Consider the following 10,000-nt stretch of genomic DNA (forward strand, 5'->3'; position numbering starts at 1 on the left):
ATTCTGGGCCATCCATCACAAGATCATATTGGTACTCATTAATACTCAAGTGGGGTCTTTTTTTTTTTATATTTTGTTGCCCTTAGCTGGCCCTCTCTCCTACATAAAAAAAAGGTAATAAAATAATAGTAATGAAAATAACAAGTATTAATAATGATAATAATGAGATAGATAGATAGATAGAGAGAGAGAGAGAGAGAGAGAGAGAGAGAGAGAGAGAGAGAGAGAGGTTGTTACTAGGACAGAGTGTAGGGAATAGGAGATAGAGAAAAGAGATAGCTTGTAAAAGGTTATGATTTCCTGAACGGTGTGCAAGTATTGGGTGACTTTTGACTTGCCTTATCTAGAATGTTTTTTTTTCCTTTTTACGCTTGGTTACTAGTGAGTGATTGGTTTTATTTTCTTTTTATGCTTTGTTATTCCTAAATTTACTGGGTTTTTTTTATATCTATGTGTCTGTTTTAGTTATTTGTTTATATATTTATTTTCTTATCTTTGTATTTCTTTTGACACTAAAGAGAGAGAAAAAAAGTAAAAAATAAAGGACCAGTTATCTATTTTGTGCTTCAGTGAGTTAGTATTTTAGATAGACGAAAATAATACACACACACACACACACACACACACACACACACACACACACAGGGCCCAGTACTCACTTAAACACACAGAAAGTAAAAAAAAAACTAAATAAACCAAATAAATACATAAATAAAACCAAAAGATTAAAAAAAAAAAGCGTTCCAAAGCCCAGAGTAAAGGCAGAGGCACCTACTTTACCTTACGCACACTCTACCCAAGGGACTCCACACTACATCTCCAGAGACCAGCCTGCGCGCCGGCCAGAGCTCTTCCTCCATTGCGCTGAGTAGGGGCAGATCTAGGGATGTGCTGCTCCTACTGTTGAAAGAGAAAGGAGTGAAGCATTTAGTGGAGTCGCTGTTTCTTGTGTGTTGAGCTGCGTTGTGGCTCTAGTCTTGTCTCTTCAGTGACCTGTTGTTGTGGAGGTTGTTTGTGTGAGCAGAGATAGATAGATAGAGAGAGAGAGAGAGAGAGAGAGAGAGAGAGAGAGAGAGAGAGAGTTCGTATTTAGAAACGCTTTGTTCTCTCACCATGCCTGTTTTCTAAGGCCACAAATGATTAGCGGGGTTTTCAAGAGCGTTTCTACAGTTAATAATGCAGAAATCTTGTCACTGTGCCTCTAGAACCGTAAAACACATTAAAAAACTCGGGAAAATTTAAATAAAGCCTTTCAAAATAGTGGAGGTGAAGTGCAGAATATGAGAATACGAGCCAGAGAGAGAGAGAGAGAGAGAGAGAGAGAGAGAGAGAGAGAGAGAGAGAGAGAGGGAGAGAGGGAGGGAGGGAAAGAGGGTACAAAATATGGGTGTTAGGTCTTAAAAGGACTCATCAGTTGGAAATTACGTCCTGTAAAGCTGCAGGAAACCACTTAGGGACATGTGGTGCTGTGAGGGCATTGGGAAAACTCACTTGAGCTGTCCTGGGTGTTGTGGTTGTCTCGCTAATGGTTGTAGTAGTAGTAGTAGTAGTAGTAGTAGTAGTAATAGAAGTGGTGGTAGTAGTGGTTATTGTAGTAGTAGTAGTAGTAGTAGTAATAGTAGTAGCAGTAGTAGTAGTAGTAGTAGTAGTAGTAGTAGTAGTAGTAGTAGTAGTAGTAGTAGTAGTAGTAGTAATAGTAATAGTGGTAGTAGTAGTAGTAGTAGTAGTAGTAGTAGTAGTAGTAGTAGTAGTAGTAGCAGCAGCAGTAGTAGTAGTAGTAGTAGTAGTAGTAGTAGTAGTAGTAGTTCCTTTTCATAATTTTCTTTCTAAACCTGTCTCATTTTTCGCCTCCATCCTTCGATCCCGTATGCTTCCTTCTCTCTCTCTCTCTCTCTCTCTCTCTCTCTCTCTCTCTCTCTCTCTCTCTCTCTCTCTCTCTCTCTCTCTCTCTCTCTCTCTCTCTCTCTCTCTCTCTCTCTCTCGTATATCTGTCCTTGTGGAAACGTACGATAATTTGTGACATTTTTAACTCGCAAGGGATTCGTGGTCCATTTTCAGAAGGGTTCGATATGGCAGTGACCCACATTTAGAGAGAGAGAGAGAGAGAGAGAGAGAGAGAGAGAGAGAGAGAGAGAGAGAGAGAGAGAGAGAGTTTTTGCGTAGTAACATGGTGATAGTTTGTAGTAATAATGGTTGTAGTGTAAATGTTTAAACTCCTGTGGGATGAAACGTGTGTGTGTGTGTGTGTGTGTGTGTGTGTGTGTGTTCTGCTTTTATTATGGCTTTTATTTCTCTCTTACTTTTTTATTTTTTATTTAGAGAGTTGTGGACTGGGAAAGGAAATGAATGGAAAGAACTTTTATTTAGAGAGAGTTGAAGGGAAATTAAATAGACACAGACCGTCATTAGTGGAGAGCCAATAGGAAACTTTAAAAGGATATTGACAGATTTATGGATTGAAATGATTAGTGGTTGGAACTTGGATATATGTATACTTTAAGTTTGTTTGTTATTTTTCACTGGGACAGCCACATGTACGCCTTAATTCCTCCGGCTCCTTCTAATTATTTGTTTATGTTTTAGTTAAGTTTTGAAAGAACTGTGTTGCCTTTGTACATAAGTCAGTGCATTTCAGTTATAATCTTAGCTTAAATTGTAATATTCCTTTGAGTTTTAAGGAGAGTACCACCAACAGCATTATCTTCTACGCCGTATATCTTCCTCTTGCAGCTTCTCCTTATTTGCTTATGTTCTAGTTAACTTTTGATAGAGAAGAGGTGCCTTAGTACAATAGTCAGTGCATTTCATTTACAGTCTCAGCTTAAATTATAATATTTTTTGAGTTTTAAGGAGAATAGTAGTACCATTATCTTCTCGCCATATCTACGCCTTATATTTTCTTACAGCTCTTACTCTAGTTAGCTTTTGAAAGAATTGTGTTTGCCTTAGTACATTAGTCAGTGCATTTCAGTTACAGTCTTAACTTAAACTATAATATTCTATTGAGTGTTAAGGAGACTACTGGAAGCAGCAATATCTTCTCACAGCTTCTCTTTATTTGTTTATGTCTCTAGTTAAATATTGAAAGAATTGAGTTGCTAAGTGAGTGGTACATTTCAGTTATAGCCTTAATTTAAACAATAACATTCTATTAATCCATTCAGTACTGGAACATATTTTTACCATGAGATTTGTGTACAATTAGACCATTTCATTGACATTAGGAAGAGTTTATGGAGGTCAGTGGATTACTGGCCATAGTCTTCATTATTTTGACCTCTTCAGTAATGGGACACAGTTTTACCTTGAGATTTGTGTACAATTAGACCATTTTATTGACATTAGCAAGAGTTCATGGGGGTCAGAAGATTAATGGCTACAGTCTTCACTATTTTAATCCCCCACACAAGTTTCTAAAGCTGTATAAAATCACCAAATAGTAAGCAGAATGAATATGGAAATGTGTCATGATACTGAAGGGGTTAAGGTTTAAGAAGACCCTCAAATAGTAAGCACAATCAATATGAAAACACTTATCTAATATTATTTTTCTCCCTTGGTAGTTCTCCCTCTTACATAGAAAAAGAATAATTGTAGTCATGTGGTTCAGTTTTAAGGAGAGCAGCAGCAGCAGTAGCAGGGAGAGGGTTCGGGACCGGGGTGAGAGGCGTGTGGGTTCCCTCAGTGTGCAGGTAAATGGCACACAACAGCCACTCACTCCGATGCAAACCACTACGGGAAATTAATTGACTTTGCCCTCTGTTCTATTCCTGTCTCCTCTCTTTTTGCTGAACGGCATTTGAATGGCACTATTTTTTCTCTTCCTTTCTCTATCCTAGGTTTTATTTTTTTATTTCCATTTTCTGTTTATTTATTTATTTATTTATTTATTTACAATGTTGATGTTTTTCGTTTTATTTCATTTCATCATTTTCTCTTGATTTTTTTAATTTGTTTATTTGCTTTTGTTCTCTAATGCATGTAAAGAAAATGTATATAGCGCTCTCTCTCTCTCTCTCTCTCTCTCTCTCTCTCTCTCTCTCTCTCTCTCTCTCTCTCTCTCTCTCTCTCTCTCTCTCTCTCTCTGCACATGAGGCCAATTAGCAGACTGTCCCCTTTTAATCATATTTCCACAAACTATTAACCTGAAGAGTACGTCCCAATAATGCCTTTTTGCCCAGCCATGTAAGATTATGTGTTTTATTAAGGTGTATTGCCCTTATTGTTATTGTTATTGTTGTTGTTGTTGTTGTTGTTGTTGTTGCTTGTTGTTGTTGTTGTTGTTGTTGTTGTTGTTGTTGTTGTTGTTGTTGTTATTAACCAGAAAACTCGTCGAGAAAAAAAAAAGACAAATCCAACTCAGATCCATAAAGCGAAGACTATCACACACTAACATATCATTATTATTATTATTATTATTATTATTATTATTATTATTATTATTATTATTATTATTATTATTATTATTATTATTATTATTATTATTATTATTAGTTATTATTGTTGTTTTGTTGTTATGCTTACAGTTGTTGTTTCTATCATAGTACTACTACTACTACTACTACTACTACTACTACTACTACTACTACTACTACTACTACTACTACTACTACTACTACTACTACTACTACTACTACTACTACTACTACTACTACTACTACTACTACTACTACTACTACTACTACTACTACTACTACTACTACTACTACTACTACTACCACCACCACTACCACCACACACACACACACACACACACACACACACACACACACACACACACACACACACACACACACACACACACACAATCACGAAAAACGAAGCATATAGGCAGAGAATGTGAATAAATGCAAGATTCGGTATGAGAGACGGGGCGGTGGAGAGGAGGAGAGAGGGAGAGAGGGAGAGGCAGAGAGAGTGAGTGATGCGCCCGTGTATTGAACGAGGCTCCTGATTGCTTGCTTGGGTTACTGCCCTGGCTCAAAATACACCTGGTCAAGAGAATCAGGAGGAAGAGGAAGAGGAGGAGGAGAAGGAGGAGGAACAGGAGGAACAGGAGGAGGAGGAGGAGGAGGAATGGAAAGGAATACAAAGGAAGTCCAAACATCAACATACTCTGACTTACTAGGTTGTTTGAATAATTGTTCTACTCTATTAGTGAGACAGGATAGCATAGAGTAGTAGTAGTAGTAGTAGTAGTAGTAGTAGTAGTAGTAGTAGTAGTAGTAGTAGTAGTAGTAGTAGTAGTAGTAGTAGGTAGTATTGGGAGTAGTAGTAGTAGTAGGAGTAGTAGTAGTAGTAGTAGTAGTAGTAGTAGTAGTAGTAGTAGTAGTAGTAGTAGTAGGAGGAGGAGGAGGAGGAGGAGGACATTAGGTACAGTACATGCATTGGCTGATGTACCGATACTGAGAAGAAATAAGGTGTTGATGGTGGTGATGATGTTGGTTGTGGTGGTGATGGTGACTGTGGTTGTGATGGTGGAGGTGGTTGTAGTGGTAATGCAGTTAATCATTCTCTCAAATTTTGGCAGTAGTATCTTGTTTGCCTGTCTATTTACACTCCATCCATTTCTTTACACAATGGAACAAATAATTAAAGACAATAATCGAAACACCCGCTTTTATTAACCAGAAAACTCGCCGAGAAGAAAAAAAAAGAGACAAATCCAACTGAGATCCATAAAGCGAAGACTATCACACACTAACATATTAATGAGAAGAGAGAGGACGTGACCTTGCCCTGACTAAACCCACATCCATAACCTTTTCCTCCACACTGCAGTTCCTTCTAATAATGCACTACCTCCAGGCACAGAGACGGATGCACGTGTATTGATAGATGATGGACGGTAAATAAATGCTTGCCTACCCCTTCTCTATACTGCACCTCCACTCCGTTCCCCCTGGCAGGCGTTGTGGCTGAAAATATACACACAAGAGCAGGTCAAGGCTGTAAGTTGATGCAGGGATGGTGTTGCTGACGGTGGTGTGTTTGGAGAATACTTGTTAGGGATACGGAATGTTGAATAGTGCGTGTGTGTGTGTGTGTGTGTGTGTGTGTGTGTGTGTGTGTGTGTGTGTGTGTGTGTGTGTGTGTGTGTGTGTGTGTGTGTGTGTGTGTGTGTGTGTGTGTGTGTAATGGACTGTGGTTTTAGAAATTTGAGGTGTTAACGGGAAGAGAGAGAGAGAGAGAGAGAGAGAGAGAGAGAGAGAGAGAGAGAGAGAGAGAGAGAGAGAGAGAGAGAGAGAGAGAGAGATCATTTCCATCATTCGATTCGTCTTTTCTTTTTCCCTTTTATCCTATTTTTTTCTTTCTTCCTTCCCCCATTCAATCATTCACTATTTGACTCATTCCACCCATCCTTCCTTCCTTCCTTCCTTCCATATTCTCGTCAGCTTCTCCCTCTCCCATACGTGACTAATAATATCTCTTCTCTATTCACAGGTAAGAGGACAGACAGGCAGTGTTCCTCCTTTCAGCCTTCAGGTAAGTGTGAACCAGGTGTATGCTCTCCCGGGACACTTGCATACCTTCCTACCAATGAAGATTCCTACATGAAAACCTCACCCAAATTATTCCCCACTGTGATAAACTTCTTAAATCTTGCCTTAGCTAGCCTGTCCTTATTGTAAACTCTTCTAAACCTGAGCTAACCTAACCTAACCTAATCAAATTTAACTTAACTTTCAAGACATTTTTCCTAGACTTTTGGCTAATTCTACTAATCTTTTCGGAAACTGGCAATCAAATGGACCCTTTTGTTATAGTTTTTTGTTGCCCTTGGCCAGCTAACCTTCTTCCATAAATGAAAAAAATGCACTAACCAAACCTGAGCTGTCCCAATTTATTATTCAAGGGAAGTTTGCGTCCATTATTCGTAGTTGAAGAGCATGGAGAGTCACCTGCTGGGTCACCTGCTGGGCTACACTTAACCTCTTCAGTACCATGACGCGTTTCCTTATTCTTTCTGCCTACCATTTGGTGATTTTATACAGCTTCAGAAACTTATGTGGGGGATTAAAATAGTGAAGACTGTGGCCATTAATCTTCTGACCACCATAGACCCTTCCTAATGCAAATAAAACCGTCTAATCACACCCCTAAAAACCCGTGGTAAAGAAAATTGCGTCTTAGTATTGAAGTGGTAAGGAAGGGAGCGGTAGGGAGTGGTAGTGGATGGAGAGCAGGGAGTGGTGTTAGGTACAAGGGTGAAGTATTGATGCATTGACCGGCCGCCGTGACCCTGATGCTGCCGATAGCTGACTGCCTTCCAGGGAGTGAGTGCTGGCGAAAGAAGAATAAGGAATGCAAAAAAGTCGATGATAGGTAGCAAGGGTACAGACTCCATTGAGCCAGATATCGATGCCGTAGTAAAAGGCGAAAGATAAGTGAATGCTTTAGAGCAGGGGTTCTCAACCTGGGGTACGCGTACCCCCAGGGGTACGTGAGAGGAATTTTTGGGGTACGTGGCGGGTTTCTCAAAATGCTTCAGTTTTAAATAGCAGCAAATTCGTTTGTAGTATACAATGTGTCCTTCACTAGAACCAGGACACGTTAACAACGTTAACAAGGAAACTCTTGGAGTTATATCACTTGAGAGGAAGCTCTCTTGGATTACAGTTGCCACACAACCTTACAAACCTATAATATTTGCTCCGATTTCTTATTTTATATGTTATTCACACACACAGTGACTTATTTATCACTGTTACTAGTTACAAGTTGCAACTAGCTGCAAGCAACACTAGTTCACTGCCATAATGATCGAAAATTGTCTGATATAGTTCCTTTTTGGTAAATGCATTGCATGTTAGTCACATATAGTGTCTCCCTGTGAGGTACCAGTTCCTATCGACACTACCTCATAGAAACATACTAATATTAATTAAAAATTGTGTCTGCTCCACATATATAACACAATTTAAACTTAATAAACTAAGTCAATAAACCATGCATTTATTGTTACCCTTCCTGACGCTGCATTGTGGGTAAGGGTACGTGATCAATACTGAAAGACTTCGAGGGTACATCACATTAAAAGGTTGAGAAGAAGAAGAATTAACCTGTGCAGAAGCGAGGTGAAATGTGTGTTAAGGTTCCGTGCTGTATTTAATTAAGTCTCTAGAAATGAAAGATCTTGGTACACCAGACAATTATGTTTTGCTCTATATTATGATGTCAGTCGTATAAACTCAAGTAACTATAAAGAAATACCATGGTAGAATAAGAACAGAAAAATACTGGTAGGAGTAAAACCCTGGCAAATCAATAGATACATCGTAATACAGTGTTTAGAGACGATTACTCTGTACCGCGAGACGATACTGACTCTCTCCTGCGAACACTGAAATTGTGACAGTTTGGGTCCTCTCCTATTGATATTAATCAAAGTATTGCGATTTATTCACAATAGTAATATATTACACTCCGACGGAACACGGGCCTAATGTGTTTGAGATGTGGCATTTTGTTATAGTACATTTCGCTCTATATAGCGACTGTTTAGGACTAAAAAACTGTAGCTTCAGGTAGATATTCAATAATGTTATCTATCGATTTTCAGTCTTAAAGTAGGGAAAATTACGAATATTGATGCATTTCTTTTATAGTCCTCCTTGCTTCTCGAAAAGGTGCACGAATTTAGAAAAGGTTGAAGAACACTAAACTGTACCCTGAAAAAAATACAGTAAAAGAGATAAGATAAAATGACCAACATCTCTATTATTACGGAGGCTAATAATAATACCAAGACTAATTAAGTAATTCAGAGATAACGAAACGAACGACGATCACGAGAGCTTCCACGATAACAGTGTGTACGATAAGATTTGATTCCAGATTCCTCGATAGCGCTCCGAGTTTCCAAGATAACAATGGCATTCCAGTTTCCTCGATAGCGATGCAAGTTTCCAAAATGACGATGCCTTTCCATGATAAAGATGCCCTTCCAGTTTCCAAGATAATAATGCGAGTTTCCACGATCAAGATGCAATTCCAGTTTCCACGGGAACGATGCGGGTTTCCACGATGTCGATGCGGTTCCAGTCCTCACGATGCGATTTCAAGACACAATATTGAAGTCCACTTGCCTACACAGGTACTGGGACGAACCCTTTCACCCCGTAAGGATCCACCCAACACCCTTGAGTGCGAGTAAAGTGACGCTGCCACCTTCCTGCGCTGCAATTGAAGTCCACTTGCCTACACAGGTGCTGGGATGAACCCTTTCACCCCGTAAGGGTCCACCCACACCCTTAGGTGCGAGGAGAGTGGCGCTGCCACCTCACTGCGACGCAATTGAAGTTCACTTGCCTACACAGGTACTGGGGCGAACCCTTTCACCCCGTAAGAGTTCACCCCAGACCCGTGAGTGCGAGGAGAGTGACGCTGCCACCTTACTGCGCCTCACACGGGTAGCCATGAGCATAACCCGCCACACTCCACTCCCCAAACACTGTCAGTGAGTCCTTTTCACCCCGTAAAGGACCACTGGTACGGTCAGTGCCTGGCTCATGGCGCACAGCGTGCCCTCGTTCATGGCGAGTTGTTCAGCCCGATGTCATTATAAGCAGAGGTCCTGTACACACCACTCACCACCAGACTCTATGCAAGGAGCCCTTATCACCCCTTAAAGGCCCCTCACGGCATCATCTGATGGACGGTAGACACGGCACCCTGCTTAAGGCGACGCCTTGCCTAGTATGAGGCGCTGCAAGTTGACAACAATCAGTGAGCTTGAAGCCGCGAAGGAAAATGAGTCCACGCTAACAATGGGATTCCACGACAGGTTGCGATTCCAGTGTCCACGGTACAGATGTGTTTGTTGAGGATAACGATCCGTTTATCGAGGCTAACGGTGCGGCGATGGCGATGGCGAAACGATCCAAAGTATTATTACCTACACAGGTACTGGGACGAAACTTTTACCCAGAAAGGGTCAACCCCAGTCCCGTGGTTATGAGAGCAGTGACGATGCAACCTTGCAATGCCTCACACAGGT

General features: G+C 40.3%; 1 long non-coding RNA gene across 1 annotated transcript in view; it reads left to right on the forward strand.

The window, feature by feature from the left end:
• LOC123519023 overlaps positions 1 to 7,467 on the forward strand; it is a 125,541-nt gene extending 118,074 nt beyond the window's left edge. The window contains exon 3 of the long non-coding RNA XR_006678959.1: positions 6,445 to 7,467. This is a non-coding gene — a long non-coding RNA (uncharacterized LOC123519023). The remainder of the gene's footprint in view (positions 1 to 6,444) is intronic.
• Positions 7,468 to 10,000: the final 2,533 nt, after the last annotated feature.

This window comes from Portunus trituberculatus, chromosome 44 (genome assembly GCF_017591435.1).
Source record: "Portunus trituberculatus isolate SZX2019 chromosome 44, ASM1759143v1, whole genome shotgun sequence".
In the NCBI taxonomy this organism is placed as follows: Eukaryota; Metazoa; Arthropoda; class Malacostraca; order Decapoda; family Portunidae; genus Portunus; species Portunus trituberculatus.